The 20,556-nt window shown below is 37.2% G+C and overlaps 1 long non-coding RNA gene across 1 annotated transcript in view; it reads right to left on the bottom strand.

The window, feature by feature from the left end:
* Positions 1 to 20,556, bottom strand: part of LOC118249684 (uncharacterized) — a 125,888-nt gene that overhangs the window by 6,496 nt on the left and 98,836 nt on the right. Inside the window, exons 8-9 of the long non-coding RNA XR_004779180.2 lie at positions 4,245 to 4,329; positions 3,392 to 3,566 (exon numbers count right to left, since the gene is read on the bottom strand). This is a non-coding gene — a long non-coding RNA (uncharacterized LOC118249684). The remainder of the gene's footprint in view (positions 1 to 3,391; positions 3,567 to 4,244; positions 4,330 to 20,556) is intronic.

The raw sequence follows: 20,556 nt of genomic DNA, 5'->3' as shown, positions 1-20,556 counted from the left end.
GGAGGTACATTACCTGTATTATGACACCAATTATTACTTAAATGCTGCATGGAAAAGGCAGCTGAGAGATGCAAGTAGAAGCACACTTGAATGCTTGACTTTTCCCTGCAGTACCAAAGTAGATAGGGTATACACATTTGTGTGCCTCTGTATGTGCACATGCTAATGTGTTGGCCATTTGTATTTCTGCAAGTGGAGCTGATCATGCTGTTCATTCTAGATAATTTATTGGACAAATTTGTCCTGTTCATTTAAACACTTGAGCACATAAATAATTTTCCTGATGTGAAGTCTCACATTTCAGCATAGGAAACCTCTGTATTAATGTAAAGTGTTTGCAAGATCAAGATTTTGGACCTGTTTTTATTTCTTTCTCCAAGCAGCTGACAATAGCCATGATGTTTAGTTTGACCATGTGTTTGGTTTCACTGATGGCTAGAACTGAGGTGTGGGAGAGCTTGTGTAACGCCACATGGCATTGCTTCTGTTCTCTGACTAGATGGCTTGAACATCAAACATGAGTAGAAATTCCTATCAGAATGGTTACCTTTAATTTCCTGTAATAATCTTCCATATGAAGAGTGGGAACAAACAAACCAATTCATTTTCAGATGAGACTTAACTACTTGTGAATGTAGTTGCATGATATGGAGGTAGTGGGTGTGTTGATACTGTAGTTCCTTCCTAGGTCCATGATTTATGCCCCTGACAGGATGCTGGATCAAATTGCTCTCCTCCTCCTTTCTCATGGCCTGGCTGTATTCATTTCCTTAAAACACATAGTCACAACTCTCTGTCTTGGGAGCCCCTTTCCCTTCACAGCAAGAAGTTGTGAAAAAAATATCATTGTTTTCATATTTGACGACAAGCTGGCTGTTGGGAAATGAAGGTAAAGAAAGGGGAACTCCATCACTGTCCAATTTGCTTGGTTCCAAGCTTCTCAGCTTCATGTCGTATTTTAACAAAGATTTATAACATGCTGACTGGCTAAGGCCCTAGGGTTGCTAAAAGTAAAGATGGGGGGAGGGAACAAAAGCTGCTAATAGAAATGTAACATTACATTATGGTAATTAGCATGAAATGTGAAGATTTTTATAAATTGCTTATCTGTTTTAATTATTCTTGAGACATCTGTAATATTAATGCACAGATAAAGAACAGTTAATTGGAAAATAAATGAGAGATCTAAGTGCATTTTCCCCCCTGTGTATTTCAAGGGAAGCCTTGATATTAAATCTTGAACTTCCAAATTCCTGTTGTTATATTGCAGGAACGTATAAATTAATCAAACATTTATTATATAAATCAAGTCTTGTCAAATCCCAGTTCTGATGGATTAACTAGTGGAGTCCTAATGCCGAGAAAAGTGTTATTTGCTTCATTTTTTAAACACTTCATCACCACCATCACCAGCAATGCTGTAGGAAAATATATTCGTAATAAATATAATAAATATATTCTTTTACTGTGGCATAACTGAACAGTACTTGCGTGCTGGGCACTCATCCTGGAAGTCCTATGGTGCATAACTCACATTTTTATGGCACTGTTGTAGCAGGTATTTTGTATTTTATTGGTAAAGCACCAAATTCTGTTTATTTTTTCATTGTTTTTTCATTTGCTTGTTATAGCCATTTATGTAAACCAATATCAGGGGTGGTTTGAATAAGGAGCACTGGCTGTGCATTTAATTTCAGAACAATGAAAGACTTATTACAGGCAATGAAGTAGAAGAATAAAGCCATATTTACAGGAGTTATGTAGTGGGTATTCCTATCTCTTGCACACCTATTAAACCTCAGTGGCTGCATTTCCATGTATGTTGTTCTCGTAGCAATTTTTTCTTGCAGCACATTGCAAATTTCATAAGGGGATGATTCCCCGAAATTGAAATCTTTTAAAGAGGTTTGCTAGGCCCAGTTCTTTTCAGTCTTTACTGACCTTCATTATACGAAATAGACCCCTTTATATTGGAGGCAAGAATAACAAAGCTCCACATCTTTTAAATTACTTGAAAATTACATGAAGAAATGAATATATTTCTTTCCAGGATTCACAGATCTGGCAGATTTTTCAAACAGAAGCATAATGGGATTTGGAGTCTGTTCTCAGGAAGAAATGGCACCCCTCTCCCCAGTGTTTGACTATACTGATCATTTACAGTGTGTGAAAGAAAATCTTCAGCTAAGGAAGCCCTTTTCTTGCATCCCATAAGTTGATGGAGGCAGGAGGCAGGTGACAGTCACCCTGACAGGACCACGCATGCTCTTTTGATACCTGGAAGCTCACCTAAAGTTGTGACAGGTGTACAGATTTCCCTCATCTTCCTGTTCATTCTGGCACATTCTTGAGGTGAGATGCACTGTGACTGCAGTCCCATTACAGAAAAGAGGACTGACTCACGAATCACTGACTCATGGAAGACATTTGATAGGACCCCTGTATGTAGGTAACAAGACATGATGTGACACCTGTTCAAAGTGCCCCGCTGTGCTGGGTTTTATGTGGGAACAAACCAGATCTATAAAAGAGGTCTCTCATAATCCCCTGTGCACCTTGCTTTAACCAGTATACGGAGTTAACACCTGGAGGAAATCTGTCTTGTCCCAGCCCATGTGGTGTCAGGGCTTGGAAAATGTACCATGATCAAAGCAGTGGGATGGAAGGAGAACCTTTTATTCATGGTATTTCTGTATGCTTAATGTATTCATAAGCACCATTTTCTGACTGGGGAGTGTGGCTTAATAGGCAGTGTCAAACAGAAGATGCTGTATGCACAGACCTAATGTGGCAGAGGAGACACATTCGAATATTTTTATGTAATTGTATCCAAAGCACCTGAGAAAGTAAACAAAATTAAGATTGCAATTTAATGGAATAGTGAGAGATGCATTACCCAGCTAGATATTTGAATTAAATTAAATATATACATATATATACATGTAAATAAATAAAAACAAATGATTGTGAGATTTGAGCAGTGGTTTATGAAACTATTTTCTTTCATTTTTTATTTTCTTCTATTTTTACCATGTGACTACTCTTGGTTTGCCTGTTTTCCTTTTTGCAGGGTTAGCCTAATTATTTTTTATTCCCATGGGTAATATACAGTGAATGCGCACAGAAGATATGGCACAGACCATGTGCATGTTTGCTTGTTCACAGAAATATATATGAATTCACTCATGTTTACATATGCATGACCTCTTTATATTTGTGTTTATGTGCATACACATAGACATGCACTCAGAATATCCAACATTTTAAGACACTGGAGATTTGTTTTAAGCACACATATTTCCAGAATGCTTCCTTCGGCTATCAGACACAATAGTAAATAAGCCTTTCTCTCCCTGCTCTGTTGCGATAAAGCTGCCCTGCCATCACTGACCTGAAATCTCAGCAAGCTGATGAGTAGATCTTGTTTCTGATGTGCATTTTGATGAGCCATCAATATAAATCCAATCTGGGTTGCAAGCTAGCTGATGCATGGCTGGCCTTCTGTTGCTTATTTAATATAACCATATTTTTCTCGTTCCATATTCTTTTAAGGGTCTCTATTCCACCTAAATTCAAAACCAAAATAAACTTCAGCTGATATGAGGAATCTGTACACAAGAGCAAATGAAAAGAAAGAGCTGCATGCATTTCCAGCCATAGTTTAGTACACAGATGGTAATGATAGGAGGTGTTGGTTGCAAGAAATGAGTTGTTCAGGAAGATTTGCTCAGTTGAATTTTGATTTTGTTTCCAGCAGACCTCCTGACATGGTATTGTTTATGCAAATATACCCTCTTTTCAGAAAGCGTCTGGCTTCAGAAAACCCCTGGCAGTAGAGCACAAAAGCTAAGTTGTACAGCAGCTAGCAGACCTGAAAAGACAGGCTGAATGGAGCAATGGATGCAATATGCAGGCAGCCAGACAAACAGAAGAACCATTCTTTTCTGGGTACCAGTGGTGTGTGTGGAGAAGGCAGCCTACCCCAGAGGGAGAAAGAAAAGGCCCTGAGAGGGGGATAACTGCCCTGCTCCTATTGAGAGGAGAAAAAAAAAAAATGCTAAAGGGGACCAGAGCCAAGCATTACAGACATTACTACGGTTAAAACATAAAACTGCTTTAACCCACTTTCTTTTAGGACCTCATGTGGTATTGCTAACTTTGCCAAGCAAAAATTAATCAGAAAGCAATTCTAATTTGCTGGTAGGTAGGAAAGATAAAAATGAGAAAAGTGGAACAATTCTTACAGTAACTTTCAACCGTCAGGAATGAATGAAGATGTTTTCTTTTTGCTGTTAGCTCTAGCAAATCAGGATCTTGGCAAACATTTTCCTAGAAGCAAACATTTAGATGAGATGAAGTCTCTGTATGTAACTTTATATACATACAGTTAAACTTACATGCAGTCACATACAGTGACAGAGAGAGCAAACGAGGACTAGTACAAGAATGTTACATTACACAGTATGCACATAACAGGGAGTACCAACTTAATTTTTTTCTATATATGCATTATTCACCCAGCAAGTGTAATCTAAAAGCTAGGTAGAACCCAGCCACTTCCTAGTGAAGAAGATATATTAGCAGTCTTTTATTACTTCAGCTTTACCACATTATTTGATAAAACAACTGATGTCGGTGTCCAATATATTTGTATGAGATAATACTTCACAAAAAATAAAAATAAAAAATAATTAAAAAATCTGTTAGTGTTAGTTTTCTAATAGATTCACTTTTCTGCATATCTTTCCCCAAGTGCTGCATATAAGTATAGCAGGTGTGTTTAGTACACAGAACACATACAACCTCAGAAACTTTCAAAATCACGTTGTATGCATAACTGCAAATTCAACTGCAGATGCATTTAATCTGTTTTGCTTGGTTCTTTCAAAGGGTTTCATGTGTTGTGAAGAAGCCATCAGCTCTGTTAAGTGAATTTTTTGTCAGACCATTCCTATGTTGAATATATGAATAATGCATTTTTAATTTCAGTAGTTCTGGATGCTCATCTTTTAAATGAAAGAATAAGCCCAGAATGGTTGTTTTAAAGGGCAGTCAGACAGCATAAACAGTGCAGAGAAAGCATCTTAAATTGTAGTTGTGCAAAATCTGTTCATTAATTCAACCTTATATCTTATTCTTTTTATGCCAGAAAATCTGACAACCAAGTACAAGAGAGGGTGGCATCATCTGCATTTCAGTGTCTGCCTTCAATATAAAAGCTATCTTCTTATCTCTCTTTTTTGTCCCACTAGAGGAACAGTAGCAGAGACAAGGCTTTTTTTGGAGGGTTTGGTGTTGGAGTGAGGGGTTATTTGCCATCTGCCATCAGCTTGCATTTTGCATATCAATAAAAAAAAATTAATAAACTAATTTAGGGCTTATATGATACAGTTAATGTGGAAGGCCCATTGTTAGGGGAGAAATAGTATATTCTTATCAGTAGCTTTAAACAGCTATTCATCATTTCTAAAGGGCAATTATTTGGAATCTATTAAACTAGAATTCATAATACCCCTGCATACTGAATTTTAAACAGAAATCTGTATTTAGATGAAGGAATACATTAGTATAAGTCATTAGAGCACTGAAAATCCATGACTTGTTCATTTTTCACTTTTTTTTTTTTTTTTTCCACACAGTGTGAAGTACCAAGGATCTGAACATTTAAAGAAAGCTTCCCAAAGTCTACCCTTTTTGGGAAGAGTTTTGGATAACAGCATATTCAACTCTGTAGTCCCTTTCAGTTATTGTAAATTTCTCCTGAGAAAATAAACTCTCCAGGAAAATTGTATCAGTAAGCAAAACATAAGATATTTAGCTAGGTAAATAGATAGACAGACAGACAGAGAGGTAGATGGATGCATCTGTATTTAGCTGTTGGACAGTCTAGATACAGAGGACTTGATTCTAAAATGTTTGTTTAGGATGATGAGAAAACTCTTCAAAGAACAGAGGACAAGTATTTTGTGTCGTTTGTCCTCTAATGGTTATTGAATTTCAATGTACTGGTTATCCAAAGTTGTTTTTACAAAGCTGGATATTAATGAGTAAAAATAATTGATTCAAAAACATGATAGAAAATGATAAGAGGACTGGAGAATAGAAACTTTACTAACCCAGTAAATGGTAATGAATCTTTTACCAGAAGGCTCACAAAAAAGTAAATCAAGTAAAAATCCAAGACCCAGTAGAGATAGATAAATATCGTAATTACATATTGCACATATTTTCACAGTAAATGTGGTTTAAGACATAAAAGAGCACACAGAGCATATGGATATCTTGCATCTGCTTTGGAACTGTGTGAACACCAATCACTCCAGCAAACGCACTCTTAAACAACACTTCTTACAGGAAGCTGTTCAACACACGTACACAAGCATATGTGTGCGCACATGCACACACACACACACCTTTGTACCAAGAAATTTCCCAGCAAGTGAATTAATCTACCAAATTTGATTTATAGTAAATAACTAACCAATAATATGAGAATATGAGCTCCACGTCTCCTGCTCTTTCTGATCCTGCAACTCATTAATATATAGCCACAATAAAATGACTGTATGGAAGTAAAGGTCATGCTTCAGCCTGATGCTTTCTTATTTCTCCAAGGACAATGTTATTCTGTTTCTGTAGAAACTGAAAGAAATTACACACAAATTGGGAGGTATTAAATAAGCACTCTGGGCTGCCTGTTGCAGCACTGTGCATGGGTGGAGTGGACAGAGACTGCATACTTTATGCCCCGGGTGGGCATCATCCTCACCAGACCTCCCACAAGGAGAGCAGGGCTACCCCATGGGACCAAGTGACTGCCAGACCCTCTGAGTGTTTTAGTGTAGAGAGTGGAATCGTCAGACATTGAGAAAACAAACAAACAAACAAAAAGTTCCTAGAGAAAAACAGGCAGTTGACTTCTGACAAACTTTCTTTCTTTCTTTTTTTTTTTTTTTTTTAATTGCCTTATTAATACAGTTCTTCATTATGGCTTTAGAAAGGGCGAGACTTATTTGTCCCCTTGTGGTTTTGGGTTGGGTAGAGGATTACAGACACTCTTAAGCAAGATTGTGCTTTTGTTGCAAAGAACATTCCTGAACTACTTTTCAACACTGTGGTCTGTGTCTGGTCTTCCTTGTTGTAGGAAGCAGAAGGGCATGGCTGAATTTCTAGGTATTGAGCCATGTTAGCAGTCTTGTAAAAGAGATAAAATAGATCTCAGATAAACCAGATTTCCCTCGGTCAGGCTCCCTACAACTGGGCTTGTTCTATATTTCACCACCTGCTACCCTGTTTATGTTCCTGTTACTGATGCATGATACATGATCACATGATGCATTAATCTAAGCTGAGACCTATGTACACCTGAAACTTGCATGGACTTTTTGTATAAATGCGTCTGTCTGTCTTCAACACCTCCAAAAAAAGTATTTTATGAGAGGCATGATCTGGTAACTACAGTTTGGCAACATTAAACTTGTCAGTTTTATCATAATAATGAGCAGATACACATTAATAATCATGGCAAATTCAAAATAATCTAACTATGGTTAAAATGCAGTGAAAGAAATTTAGGTTTAAATTCATAATATAGTATGTGCCACTTAAGAGAAAACACACAGCCACTTTGGGCCTGTGATTCCTTTCTTCTTGCTATCCCCCATCAGGACAGACACAGTTCAAGAAATGCTAGATAACTGGGAAAGTAAGTAGATTTTTTTTTTGATTTTATTTTTTTGGATGTCTGTGTCTAACTTAAACCTGATGTAAAATACCTAGCTGGAAAAAAAATAGTTTTCAGCATGGCTTTTTTAGGTTTCTCCTAACTTGCTGAAGAGAATTCTGTCATCTCTAAATAATGTCAAACTAAGCCAAAACACATTGTTTGACATAGCAGCAGTTGCAACAGCTTAAAAAATTGAGCCCTAGCTAAGCAAGCAGGAAGGGAAGAAGGATTAGAGGGAAGTCTTTGGTCTAAATGACTTACTTGGAAGTCAAGCAACAAAAAATAGTTGTGGGTGAAAATCTACTGAATAAGGTGCAAGCTTCTGTCCTGCTCCAGCAAAGTAGTTGAGTTCATGTTCAACCTGAGAGCACAAGAATGATTCTTCTGCCAAACGGCATATTTAGATAGAATTTATGTTCGTATTTCATATGCATGCTTGAAACACATCTAGAGAGCCATGTTCCCCATTAATTGTCATGTTGTTAGGTTTAATATATTAATGACTTCTTCTCTGCCTTGTTAAGTATTCAGCACATCAGAGAGAATATCACTACAGAACCGTTTACCCTGTCAGCAGTACAAGTTGCAGAATGAATTACTACTGAATATAAATGTAGGTATCAGGAGAGGATGTGCTGAGCAAGTGAAAGCACAGAGGCAAAGTGACATGCCATGGCTTTGTGGATATGTGGATACAAGCAATCACAACTGAACAGATGCAGGTAAACTGGTGAACAGATAGAGGTCCTGCACTTCATGATTTGCCCACAGATTAAGGATCTAAATATACCTGATCTAACACAATGAATAATTTAATTGTCAAGTGAACTTGAACATCAGAACAAATTCAAAAAATCCTACTTGTAGCAAAAAGAAGCCTCAGAAGACAAATAGCATGTTCACTTTTAGTTAAGTGCTGAAGAATGAAAGGAATGACTTTTTAGTATTGGAAGATTATATATATATATATATAATCTTATATATATATAGATACTTATATATACTTATATATATATATACATATATATATATACACTTTCATCCTTCCCATGCATTTTTATTCTAGCTCCAGCAAAATGTATCTATCTATATATACATATATGTATTTTTTTTCCCTACAGGAATAAGCCTTCCTATTTATGTCATAGTTGAGAGGTGTTGTTTTCTCCTGTACTTTACCGATACACAAATCCCTGCCTGCAGATCACAGAGCCCAGCAGACTAAGGAGTGACAGAGGCCATCGTGTACCAATGGCACCATCAGGAGGAGCTGCACTGTGTGGAAAAGATAACCACTCCCTTCCCTTCCCTTCCCTGATTTTGGGGCCTTGTTTCTAGAGAGTCCATTGGAAGGATTCACATGGTGGCAGAGATGTAAAATTCTACCTACATTCATGGATATGGTGTTTTACTAAGCAGCCACCCTTACCTCCCAAGAAGTTAGAATAAAGGAGCCTGACAGGCTGAATTCTTATTGTGCCATGTTTTAAACCCTTATAAGGAGAAGAAACCATGGCATAGTTAATACATGGGGTAGCTGACGACATTACTGAATTATTAAACTGGAGTATTAACTGCAGTTAAAATATTTTTAGTCCCTAGGTTTTTATCATTGTATAGTCATGATCAGCTGTTTTGGATAAACTATTGAGAAAGGAACATAAATCTTCCCAAAATTTACAATGAGGAATATAATTCAGAATATAGCTTTTCCCTGTTCATGGAAGTGAATCAATTAATACTGTATTATGCTATTGCTGGAGTGCATAGTGACATTCAATGTTTGCCAGTAAAGATATTTTGCAGAATAGTGAAGGCTATCTGTGTAATTCCTTTTAAACCTTTGGGTTCCCTGTGGCAGTCCTTTGGGAGGATTGCAAGAAACATTGTACTGTACGTTTTCTCTTTGCTGAAAATTCAAACATATTCATCAGGGGGAAAAAAAATGAGAGAGAAAAAAGAGAAAGAATAACAAAGTTTTGCTACTAAGAATGGCACCCTCACTCAGGCAGATATGTTTTCCTGTAGATAGTGGAAGGAACACATACATCATCGAACAGCTATCATTATTGGCTTAGGTAGTGAAACTATGCTCATGTTCTTTTTGTAGAAGGAGATGAACTAGTCGTCATCCATAATTGAAAGCAGTGGGAATATTTGCAAGTGTCTTCACAAAAGATGGCCGATAACAACAGGCCAGTAATATGCAGTACAAATCACTTTCTTTCCTTGATGACTTTCGCGGCTTCATGTTAGTTCCTTTAAGTTAAAGTGGACTGACTACTCTGCTGTGTTTTTCAGCTGGCAAATGTTTGCATGTTGCACTGTGCTAAACCTTGTGTGCAAATTGTCTTACTAAACTGATCATCTGCCCAGTAGGCTTGATGTGTTTGATATGCACTGTACTTAATGAGAATGAACATTTTGTTTCCACCGCACAAGCCTTGGTAGCACAAGAAAAATGTAGAGCTGTTGCGACCCACTTTTGCCCACGAAATCACAGATGGAGATCTGGTTGTCCTTCCTGAAACAAATGGAATGTTTCCTGAAACAGAATTCAAAGCAATTCTGAGGCCACATCTTTCAAATTCAGTATTGTAGTACCACTATTAAGGAACTTCCTTGTTTCAGGCCAGGCTGAATGGTTTGTGTAGTCACTGAAGTGAGAATATAGCAAAGCTGTCCTTCAAGAAACTGAAGCAAGGATCTTGGTTGGGTCAATATTTTTCTAAATGCATGCAGGAAGATGTATACCTCCAACCTGTATTTAGCAGAACGGATCAAGTTAGTGTAAATAGCTAAACACCATCTTGGTCTGTTTTATTAACATGGATGGTAATTAAATTTAAGAGATTCCATCATTTTAGGTGTTTTATCCAAAACAGGTGAATAGAGATTTCAAGTAATAATTACTGTAATTAGAAAAAAAGGGGACAGGACAGACTATTCTTTATACTATGTATGATAAGAAAACAGACAGCATTCAAGGAATGACTTGTTACTGAGTAGGAGACACTTGAAATTTTCAAGAGGAGATGTTTGAAAAAAAAATGAAGAAAGGCAGATAAAATCATCTATTATTAACTACTGTAAGCATATGAATTTCAACGTGAAGCATGCATGCTACAGATAGTCATGGTTTATTGTTACAGAGAATTAATAACATTGACACAATGGATAAAATCACATATCCTGGCTACCCAAGTAATAGAAAAAACATTAGGGTTTAACAATAACATAGCAGCTTTAAAAGTAAAATAATAATAACCAAACAAACAAACAAACAAACTCACAACCATTAAGTTAAATTCTTGAGTGGTGAGCAGTGTAATTTTGGCCTGCTGCAGCAGATGAAAGAACATTCAGTTCATTGCTTATTTGTAGTAGATACATGCTTTGCATACACATCTTACTCAATTTTAATCTTGCTGATTGAATTTATGATAGATACTAAAAAGATAACTCACCAGTTTTTGTGCACTTGATATTTTCAAGTAAACCATTTGTAAGCTGCACCAGAAATATAGCTTTCTTGGATTCCTTACCTATATGGGATAAAATCAGAATTTTTCACTTTCTTTTAGAACAAAAAATGGAGAGGAAATGAGCATTTTCTGCTAAATTGTTTATTCAAATTAAAGTTTAATTTAATTAAAAACCTGAGAAACCCACTCTAACTTTGAAGACAGCCATGCTTGGAGTAAAGGGGTGGACTAGATGATCATCAGAGTTCCCTTTCAGATTCATTTTTCTATTATTCACTGCGCAGCTAACACAATACAATATTAAGAAACAATAATAAATTTACTAACTTCAGTATATTAATCTATAATATAGAACAATTAAAATTCAGCTGGTTTTAAAATACAATGCCTCTCTTTGCAATATTTAGAAATTATAGAAGTAATCAATTAGTTGAATTGGAGAAGTAATATCATTTTACATATTTCTAAAGATGAACTCACTGTTTTCATTGACAAAATGCTTTATATCAAACCATCTAAACCTCATCCTTCAGTTTTCTGCTTTTTCTTTAGCAGACCTCAGTAGGTTTTTTTTGTTGTTGTTTGTTTGTTTGTTTATAGTTTCAGTTGCTTTCTTTCCTGAACCTTATGTCTCTAATTCACACCAATTTTTAATCACTGAATTTGAAAAAAAAAAAAATCAAATTTGATTTAATATTACAAAGGCTACTTTTCAGTATACATTATTTTTTACTACTACAAGTAAATAAATTGTGTACCTTTTCTTGTGGAACACATGAATTATACATTTCCAATTGTTTTGTTTCTTTGTGGAAAACTTTATGAAAAAAAAATTAATTCCTATATGAATATCTTGACTTCACTGCATTAAAAAGCACTGTTGGTTTAGGTAATGGAATCTGCAGCACTGAATTAAGTGTATTCCCCATAGAAATCATTTGCTTTCATTGTACTAAAGAAAATACAAAATCATCAAGCCCTTCACTGCCAAGGGTGCTTGCAATCTCCAAGGACACTTTTTTATTAATAATTTTCAAAGTATGACAGATTGCAACTTCCTTTTGGCGTTCTTTAGTAAATTATACTTTTTTTTTATTTGTTTCAGAATATTTTCTTTGATGTTTAAACTATTTTATATCCACATTCAATTATATAACAAAGACATTCAAAGAATGTAAACACATTGGGTAAATGAATCACATGTAATCCCCATTGATGGGTGAAAAAGCATATACATATTTTAATCTTTTTTTTTTTTTTTTCCTGTGCACAGCATGTGAGAACCCATGGATATATCCACAAATTAAGTATATGTATTATAGCTGACTTCTTACACAAAAATTGATGAAAACATCAAACTCTATATCCCTTTCCATCAACTTACTTGTTAATGTATTTTAAGATATTTTTCTTTTTAATGCAAGTTTATCAGTCTGTCTATAACCCCTGCTGGATACTGAGCAACACTCAAGTGTATTTTTCCAAAATATGATATAACCTTCATAATATTGATGATGACGACTACTGCTACTACTACTATTATTATTAATACTATTATTTATTATTATGTCCAGAAAGACTGTATTTTTTTTTGGTAGTAAACAATTTGTTCTGTAGCCTTTTAATTTGAATATTCACAGAGAACAAATAATAAACATCCTAATGAGGCCAAGTAAACCTAACACAAATAAAAAGATGTAAACAGCTGAAGTCTTTCTTTTGCCTTTTGGTGAATCTGTAACTGCTATCAAGCATGTAGTGCTTCTGTTTAATTGTTTGGCTGAGAAGAAAACCGAACATCTACATGGCCTTTGAGATATGATGGTGTCTAATGTGAAGGAAAGGTCACAGCAGAAAGAAATCTCCCATTGCAGGAGTAATTTGAAAGCAATAGATGCTGTTTCAGGATACCCATATTATCTATGATTAACTCCATTAATGTTACAGTTAATTAATTCACTTTGTGGCATGCCTGTAAATATTTTAATGACTACCTGTGTGAAGTGTCCAATTTAGACATTGGTTTCTGCTGATGAAACCTAATGCACATGCTCAAACTAGACAGCAGCCAGCAGAGGAGGCTGGATATTGTGGGAGAGCAAAGCTATTACAATAGCTGATTCCCAACATACTGGAAAAACATGTGTCTATAATTTGATAGGGAGTGGAGGCCTAATGGTTAGCAGCTGTGCTCAGCAACGCCTGTTACATTTTTGAGCCTCAAGATTCTTCTCCTGATTTTAAGGCCCTCTCAAGTGCTGAACCATCCATAGAGACTCAAGTTTGGAGTGATTACTCTGTGTCAACTGTACAGAACATTAGGATATCTCTAGCATATCTGGCAGCATCTACATGGCAAGAAATACTGGCTGGTCTTGGGATATCACCTACTCCTTAAACCTTTGGTGCCCATCCTAACAAGGGCTGTCTAGAAGTCACAGTATTCTTCCAGTGTCTGCAATGTGCTGACATTAGGACCCACAACCTATTGAATTCATATTGTTCACCCTCTTCTAAAACAAGATGTCACCAGCAAGGTAGGGAAAGAAAGTTAAAAGAACGGGAGGAATCCTGATGGGCAAAGAGAACCAAGTCATATTCTAGACCATGCTACTTTGATACCAGAAAGTGAGCCAGAAACCTCATGTAAAGTTGCTGACAACCCCTGTTTCACCATGTCATGGTAGTCATGGTTTTGCATAATGAGCAAGAAGTCAAAGGATGGCAACTGGAGAACAGCTAATTATAAGGTGTGTTTTTGTGGCATGGAAGGAAGGAGGGAAAGAGGGAAGGAAAGAGGGAGGGAGGGAGGGAGGGAGGAAGGAAGGAAGGAAGGAAGGAAGGAAGGAAGGAAGGAAGGAAGGAAGGAAGGAAGGAATGTTGATTCCCCAAGACTTGTTAAAGTCTGGCTGTCAGATTCAACTGCAGGAAACACTAGGCATCTTGCATTCTCTTAAAATTCCTAACTGATGGATGGATTTATTTATTTATTTTAAATAGCAACAAAGTGACTGAGTACATTTGAGACAGGGAAGCAGAAGCTAATGTGGCTCTGCCATTTTCCTGGTTGACATGAGAACTGAGACCCCAGAGACTTTTCTTATGTCTGCTTCAATGAACAATAAGATTTAGAAAAAAAGAAATGTAGCAAAGATGGAATCATAAATTAGACTAGGGGAAAAACTAAAAGGGAAAACAGATAAGAAATGGAGACAGAGGGAAAGGAGCAGAGATGGCAAATAATAATGTGATATCAAGTTGTTATAATAAAAAACAAAACACAAACTTATTGTGTAAAGCATATGCATAAACGTCCTGAATTAAGTTTTCCAGTCCTATGTACTTTTTTCTTTTTCTAAATATTGATTGCTGAATTTTAAAACCCCAATGCTTGGTTTTTAACCTTTCCTTCAAATCTTTGTAGGAAGTTTACTATATATACTCAGTGTTAGCCAGCAAGTCTTAGCCAGATCCTGAATTGAATAATTCTGCAGGACTGAATGGTTGCCTGGTTTGGGTAGACTCTAGTTAAAGATTTTGATCTTTATAACTTATGTTAAGGTAATTATACAAGGAGGTGGAACAGGATAATTATAAAGATATCTGGGGAGCTGAAACACAGACTAAGCCCTCACTGACTTGCTCCATCTTTTGGCTAAGAAGAATGAAGATTTTCAATTGAATATAATGATGTATGAATGCAAATTTCTTCTTTCGGCTTGTCATGGAAAGAAGAAATGTATTCCCTTGCACAAATGATAACATCTCAGTTTGTACGATAGTAATACCAGTAATAGAACCAAACTTTTATCATTAAAAAAATAGTTTCTTTCTCTGAAAATATCTCTTCTCTTTTGCATTTTGCTTTCAGCACCTGTTATCCAGCCACAACGCTCAATTTCATTGACATTATCTCCTAAATTGAATCATAAATGTGGGAGAGATCTGTAACATAATAGGCAGATTGAGTGTAACTTTGAGTGATTTGAAGTGGAATTTCAGTTCCTGTCTTTGCTGACTGTTTAGTTCATTAAAAAGGAAATGCAGCTCATGTATATATGTAGATCACTCTTCTTGTGAGAGGTAGGGAGCACCAGATGTTTCCATGGCCACCTGAATACTTTCTATTTAGGACATCTCAGTCCCACACTCTCGTGAACCTGACTGTTGAGCAGGCTTAATCTGTCCCCACTATGAACTCAGATCAGTTCATATCAAATTTACTGTTTTGGTGGTAAAAAACATCTACAGCCCAATTTCACAGTATACTGGAGAGTTTATCTTTGGTTTATCCCTTGTTCATGCTTAGTCCAATGATTTGGCAGGAGTGCACTCTGGAAATTTTGTAACTCAGACATCACCAAGAAAAATGACAGTTGTCTGGTTTTTGATACTCGGATACTTAAAAAAAGGAACACTATAACCCATAAACTTGTGAATACATGTTACAGAATGATTTACAGTTCTTCATGGTGTTCCTAAATGTTATGCAAAACTCTGTATGATATTAGAAATATCTCCAAAACAAAGCTTTTCTTTATTACTTGCCATATTTAATCCAATAAACAAAAAGATGTTCTTGGAGTCTTACAACATTAATCCTCCTTTAGGTTCCTTGATATATTGTCATTTGATTAGAAGATTTTGGTGAGTGAATTGTAGCTATTGAATTTTTGGCAGATGATGACTCATGTCATCAGTTTTAGGCATGGCTGGTATTTTTCCTCTCATCACTATTTCTAGCTGAAGACTACATACCTCAGTCTACATTGCTGCTGAGTTGGTGTGAGTTTCTTCAGAACATATCACAAACTCAAAACTTGCCTTGTTCATTCTGCTTTTTAGCTTTTGCTTATTGAGTGTTAAAAGAACACATAAGAATTAAGTGACAGTAGAGGAAACTGGGAGGAATCGAGTTCCAATTAAGGCACAGGAGGTGTTCCACTCAACACAGAAGATCTATATAACCTGTATCCAAAGGATGTTACGAATGCTAAATATTTAAAAGGAAGGTGAAAATGGACAAGTTCATGAAGCAGAACTCTATTGAGGTTTATCAAATACAAAGAAACTCCAGACAGCTAAGGACATCTCAACTGAAAATGTTTGGTAGATGAGAGAGCAATCAAGGGGAACAACATATATGCTTGCTCTCTTCTTATCTTTTGTATACAACTGTTCATGGGCACTGTTGGAAAGAGGGCAATGAACTACCTAACTCTTTGGTTTACCCAGTGTGGCTATTGATAGTTCCCTAGGTGTCTCTAGATAATGATCAACTGTCACTTTTAATAAACAAAATTGTATGAAATTCCTAGCTGTACTTTTTGTCTTCAGGCTGATATATAAAGGAAAATATGCGTGCACAGCTTTTACCTGCTTCTAAGAAAGATGGAAGAAGCAAGGAAACCAAAACTTACTTGGACATAAAGAACAAGTGTATGACAAGATGACCAGAGAGAAACAATACCACAAAAAATGTTAGCTTTGAGTTAGATTAGGAAACTGTTGTGAAGAAATACTGCCTAATTTGCATGTACAGTTGTTTTGCCAAAGAAGGCTGCTTTGGCTAAGGAGTCAGTCCAGCTGGAGGAACAAATCTGCAGAAAAATGGCTGTGATATGGCTTGTCCTCATTGCCAGCTTGCTTTTGCCACTGTTGTCCCACTGTTCACACCAGCATACATCAGTGTTGGAGTCGAAGCTTTGACGACTTCTTAGCTGTAGGCATCTATCTTTTGACAAGTGGGTTTTAGAAAGCCATTATTTTAAATTTTACATAAGTGTACATTAACTCTCTGGCTAGTCTGACCTCTCTGTGCTTGATGAAGGCATCATTTCAACCCCTATTTATTTTTTCAGAGATAAAATGGCATGTTTCTGAATTCATATCCCCTTAATGTAGGAAGGGGAAGAGAGGGGGGAAGAGAGAGTACAATGGGATGCCCATGGCCTGTTACATGTTACAATGCACAGGTCTTCACAAAGACAAGTAACAAAATTTAAATATGCTCCAAGGCATCTCTTAACCTCCATTTGAAATACAACCTTCCTTCTCCTTTGCCTTGGGGACTACTGAGGGAAATCCAGGAGGTGGAAGGCATGTGAAAACCAAGCACGTATTTTATTTTTCCCCCCCTGGCTGTGAAAGAAGACAGAAGCTTCATGCAGTTTTTATTGTTCCTCTGTGCTCAATTACAGCTCCTGTTTTCTCACACCCCAGGGACTACCTTAGAGTCCTCTGTGATAAAGAGCCTTTAGAGCAAGTATCACCCCCTCCAGCCAAGCACTGTAAAGGAATACCCACCTCCAAAGGCTGATAGGCTGATCCTGCTTGCTCTGATGAATGGGTTTGTTGTCATGGTTAAGAAGATGAGATGGGTGAAGAACAAACACTAGGAAAATAGTTTGGCTTTTTGTGTCATACTCGGATGAGAGCCCTCTCTGGGGTCAATGCCATTACATTTCAGCTATTTTTCAAAATACCCCCTTGCCTTTCTTTAAAATGGAGCATATCAAGTTTGGAATCAGACTGGCATGTGAGGAAATGCTGTTACCGTTTTTATTGCAATATTTTTACTGTTTTATATTATCTTCAAGTCCAGTGTAGACCCAGAGCTCTGCTGGCCCTTAACCCTTATATCCACAGGGGAGAATGAAGAAACTTGTTTTGAGTTGAGGAGGTGGAGCTACAACTTCATACCACTGTACGACCATTTAGCAAAGAGAACAGTCCAAATGTGCTTCACGAGCTCTGAAAAACAGCAGCTGACACTGTAATATTAAAGCAGTACCTCACAATTAAAGGAGCTTTGCTCTTACTTAGCTGGTCTGCACAAAATCTGGCTTAATGCTGACGTGTTTTGAAGCTGAGCAAGGTCTCATATATGGAGATGGAATTCTTCCTACTCAAAGCTCATAGTAGGCTTGTGGCTTCTGTTGTTACATTTGTAGACATATTGGCTCCAGGCCTGTTCACAAGGGTGGTAAAATACCCAAAGGTTTCAGCAGGATCAGACCAACTGTAAGAGCTAGAGAGCTAAAAGCAAAACAATCCACACTCTCTCTCCCACAGAAAGAGCTTAAGCTATACCATGCAAAGTGTCAATAAAAAAGACAAAACAATGATTTGTTTTCCACATAAACATTTCATCACATTCTTTCTGAACACCAATCATTGTGACAGTCCATGACAATATAAATGATGACATGACTGAGGTGTTCTAATACACCATTTTGCATTTCTGTAGTTGTCAAATAAATAAATAAATAAATAATCTCCCCACAAAACCTTTAACCAAAACAAAACTCCATTATCCCATATATGCTACCAATGCTTTCTAAAAATGGTCATTCAACAAGCTAGGCTCCATACCATGACTTCAAATTAAACCATATGTTCATTTATAAAATGAAAAACTTCTGGGATGAACAAGCATTGAAAATGAGGATTATGACTTCCAAGATGATTTTCCCTAAAGGAAACCTTGGGGTAATCAGTATGCCCATCATACAACTCACTGGACACCTATGATACTGTACTGTGAATTCTGGCTTCCTCATAAAGGTCCTCTGTTTTGCAAAGAAGGGCTTAGTATGTGGACTGACAGCTTGATTTTTTACATTTTGACATTTGTTAAAAACAAGCTACAACATAATCAGTCACAGAAACTTTGTGGGCATTGTGGGGAAAATCTCTATCATTCCCAGCCTGCAGCTCACGCATTTCAGCAGAGTCCAGGCTTACCCTGCCTGTGAGATGGTGGCAAGAGGTGCTTCATGGTAAAGGAAACAAACAAAACTTCTTTCAGCTTAAAGACAAAACTTTCATTATTTTTTGGCTCTTTTATAAATAGAAATAATAAAACCCATACAGAATTACAAGGAGGGTAAATCAATAAACAGGAATTTAAACAGTACATTACTTCAAGATCCACCAAAGTTAGGGGAGGAGTATTTCTCCGTCTGTCACCTTGGTTTTAGTGGGATTCAAGGCAGGGTCAGATCCATGAAGACACCAGGGTGGTCTTGCCCTGTTTCACTGGTGAAATTACCAAATAAATATTTGGGTAGTCCTGCTTCAGTGGGGTCACTGGATCTGCATGGTGGTAAGCCAAGCTACTCTTCTGGTTGGTGTTGGCATGGAGGCCAGCACGATGTTTGGCCAGTCTCAGGGAAGAGATTCTCTCAGACAAGGTGAACCAACAGCAGGCCCAAAGCCACAAACCAGGGACAGTTTCCTCAGTTCAGAGAAGGTCAAAGTGGACCTTCTGGGCGCTGATGAGGTTTTTCTTCAATCATATTTTATCTGCATGAGTTAATCTGATTGTGCAGGTAAAAGGCGAGATGTCACTGGAAGATTGCCATGCAATGGTGGGAGTATGCAGTATATGGATGTCCTGAAGAAGTGGATCCCTTTATGTTACCTTTCTCCTAGACCATCCTCTAGCCCTCTACCTAGCCCTCTTGCCCATCATATCTCCATCTTGGACCTGTTTCCTATTCCCCCTATGCCCCCCACCCCAGCAACTTGCAAAACAGAGCAAGCTCTGAGAATTAAAACTCAGCTGCCAGAGAACAAGGTAGAAGAACACTGAGGAGAGTAGCATGGAGCAAACCTGGGACGGACTTCAGAGGCTGGCTGGAAGCATGGCACTGAAGCAGTGGTGTCACAGATAATGAGATAGCACTGCTATTTAAGTTTGCCCTTACTTGATATTGCCTGCAGTTAGATTCATGACACTGCAGTGGTTTGAAGATAATGTACACCCATGATGAAGGATAGACAGAAAGCGCTCTACAGCATGAGGGAAAAGACAAACATGCTCACTTTCTGATCCACCTTGCAGTTTACAAGTGTTATTCTAGGCAGTTTGAGGTCAAATTTAGCAGTGATAATAAATTCCCTTTTCATGATAACCCTTCCCACTTCCTATCATGCTGTGACGTCCTTACGGAATATTATCCATAATGTCTTCACAAAAATAAATTGCATATATCATTGCTATATGCTACAGAAATGGAAAGGTGGTGCAAACTATACTAACCTTAATACTTTTCACTTCTAACAAGGTGCTCACTGAGATGGCAAATGCTGTAGGATGTGATCAGGCTTGTAGCTCACTCTCTGTGTTTCATATAATGGCTGGCAGTGCTTGACTTTTTCTTGTTTAGCTGATTCTTTCTACTGTGCTGGAATTTCCCTAGCCTCAGGGGCTGCTCTGGTTTCCAACTGGCTTCTCATGACCTTGAAGGCCCATTTGTGTTGGGTTTTGTTGGAGACAGCACATCCATACCCAGTACTTCAGTCTGAGTGCTTGGGTGGCTGAAGAATTAAGACAAGAGC

This window comes from Cygnus atratus, chromosome 2 (genome assembly GCF_013377495.2).
Source record: "Cygnus atratus isolate AKBS03 ecotype Queensland, Australia chromosome 2, CAtr_DNAZoo_HiC_assembly, whole genome shotgun sequence".
NCBI lineage: Eukaryota > Metazoa > Chordata > Aves > Anseriformes > Anatidae > Cygnus > Cygnus atratus.
This window is presented reverse-complemented; position numbering and strand designations above follow the sequence as displayed.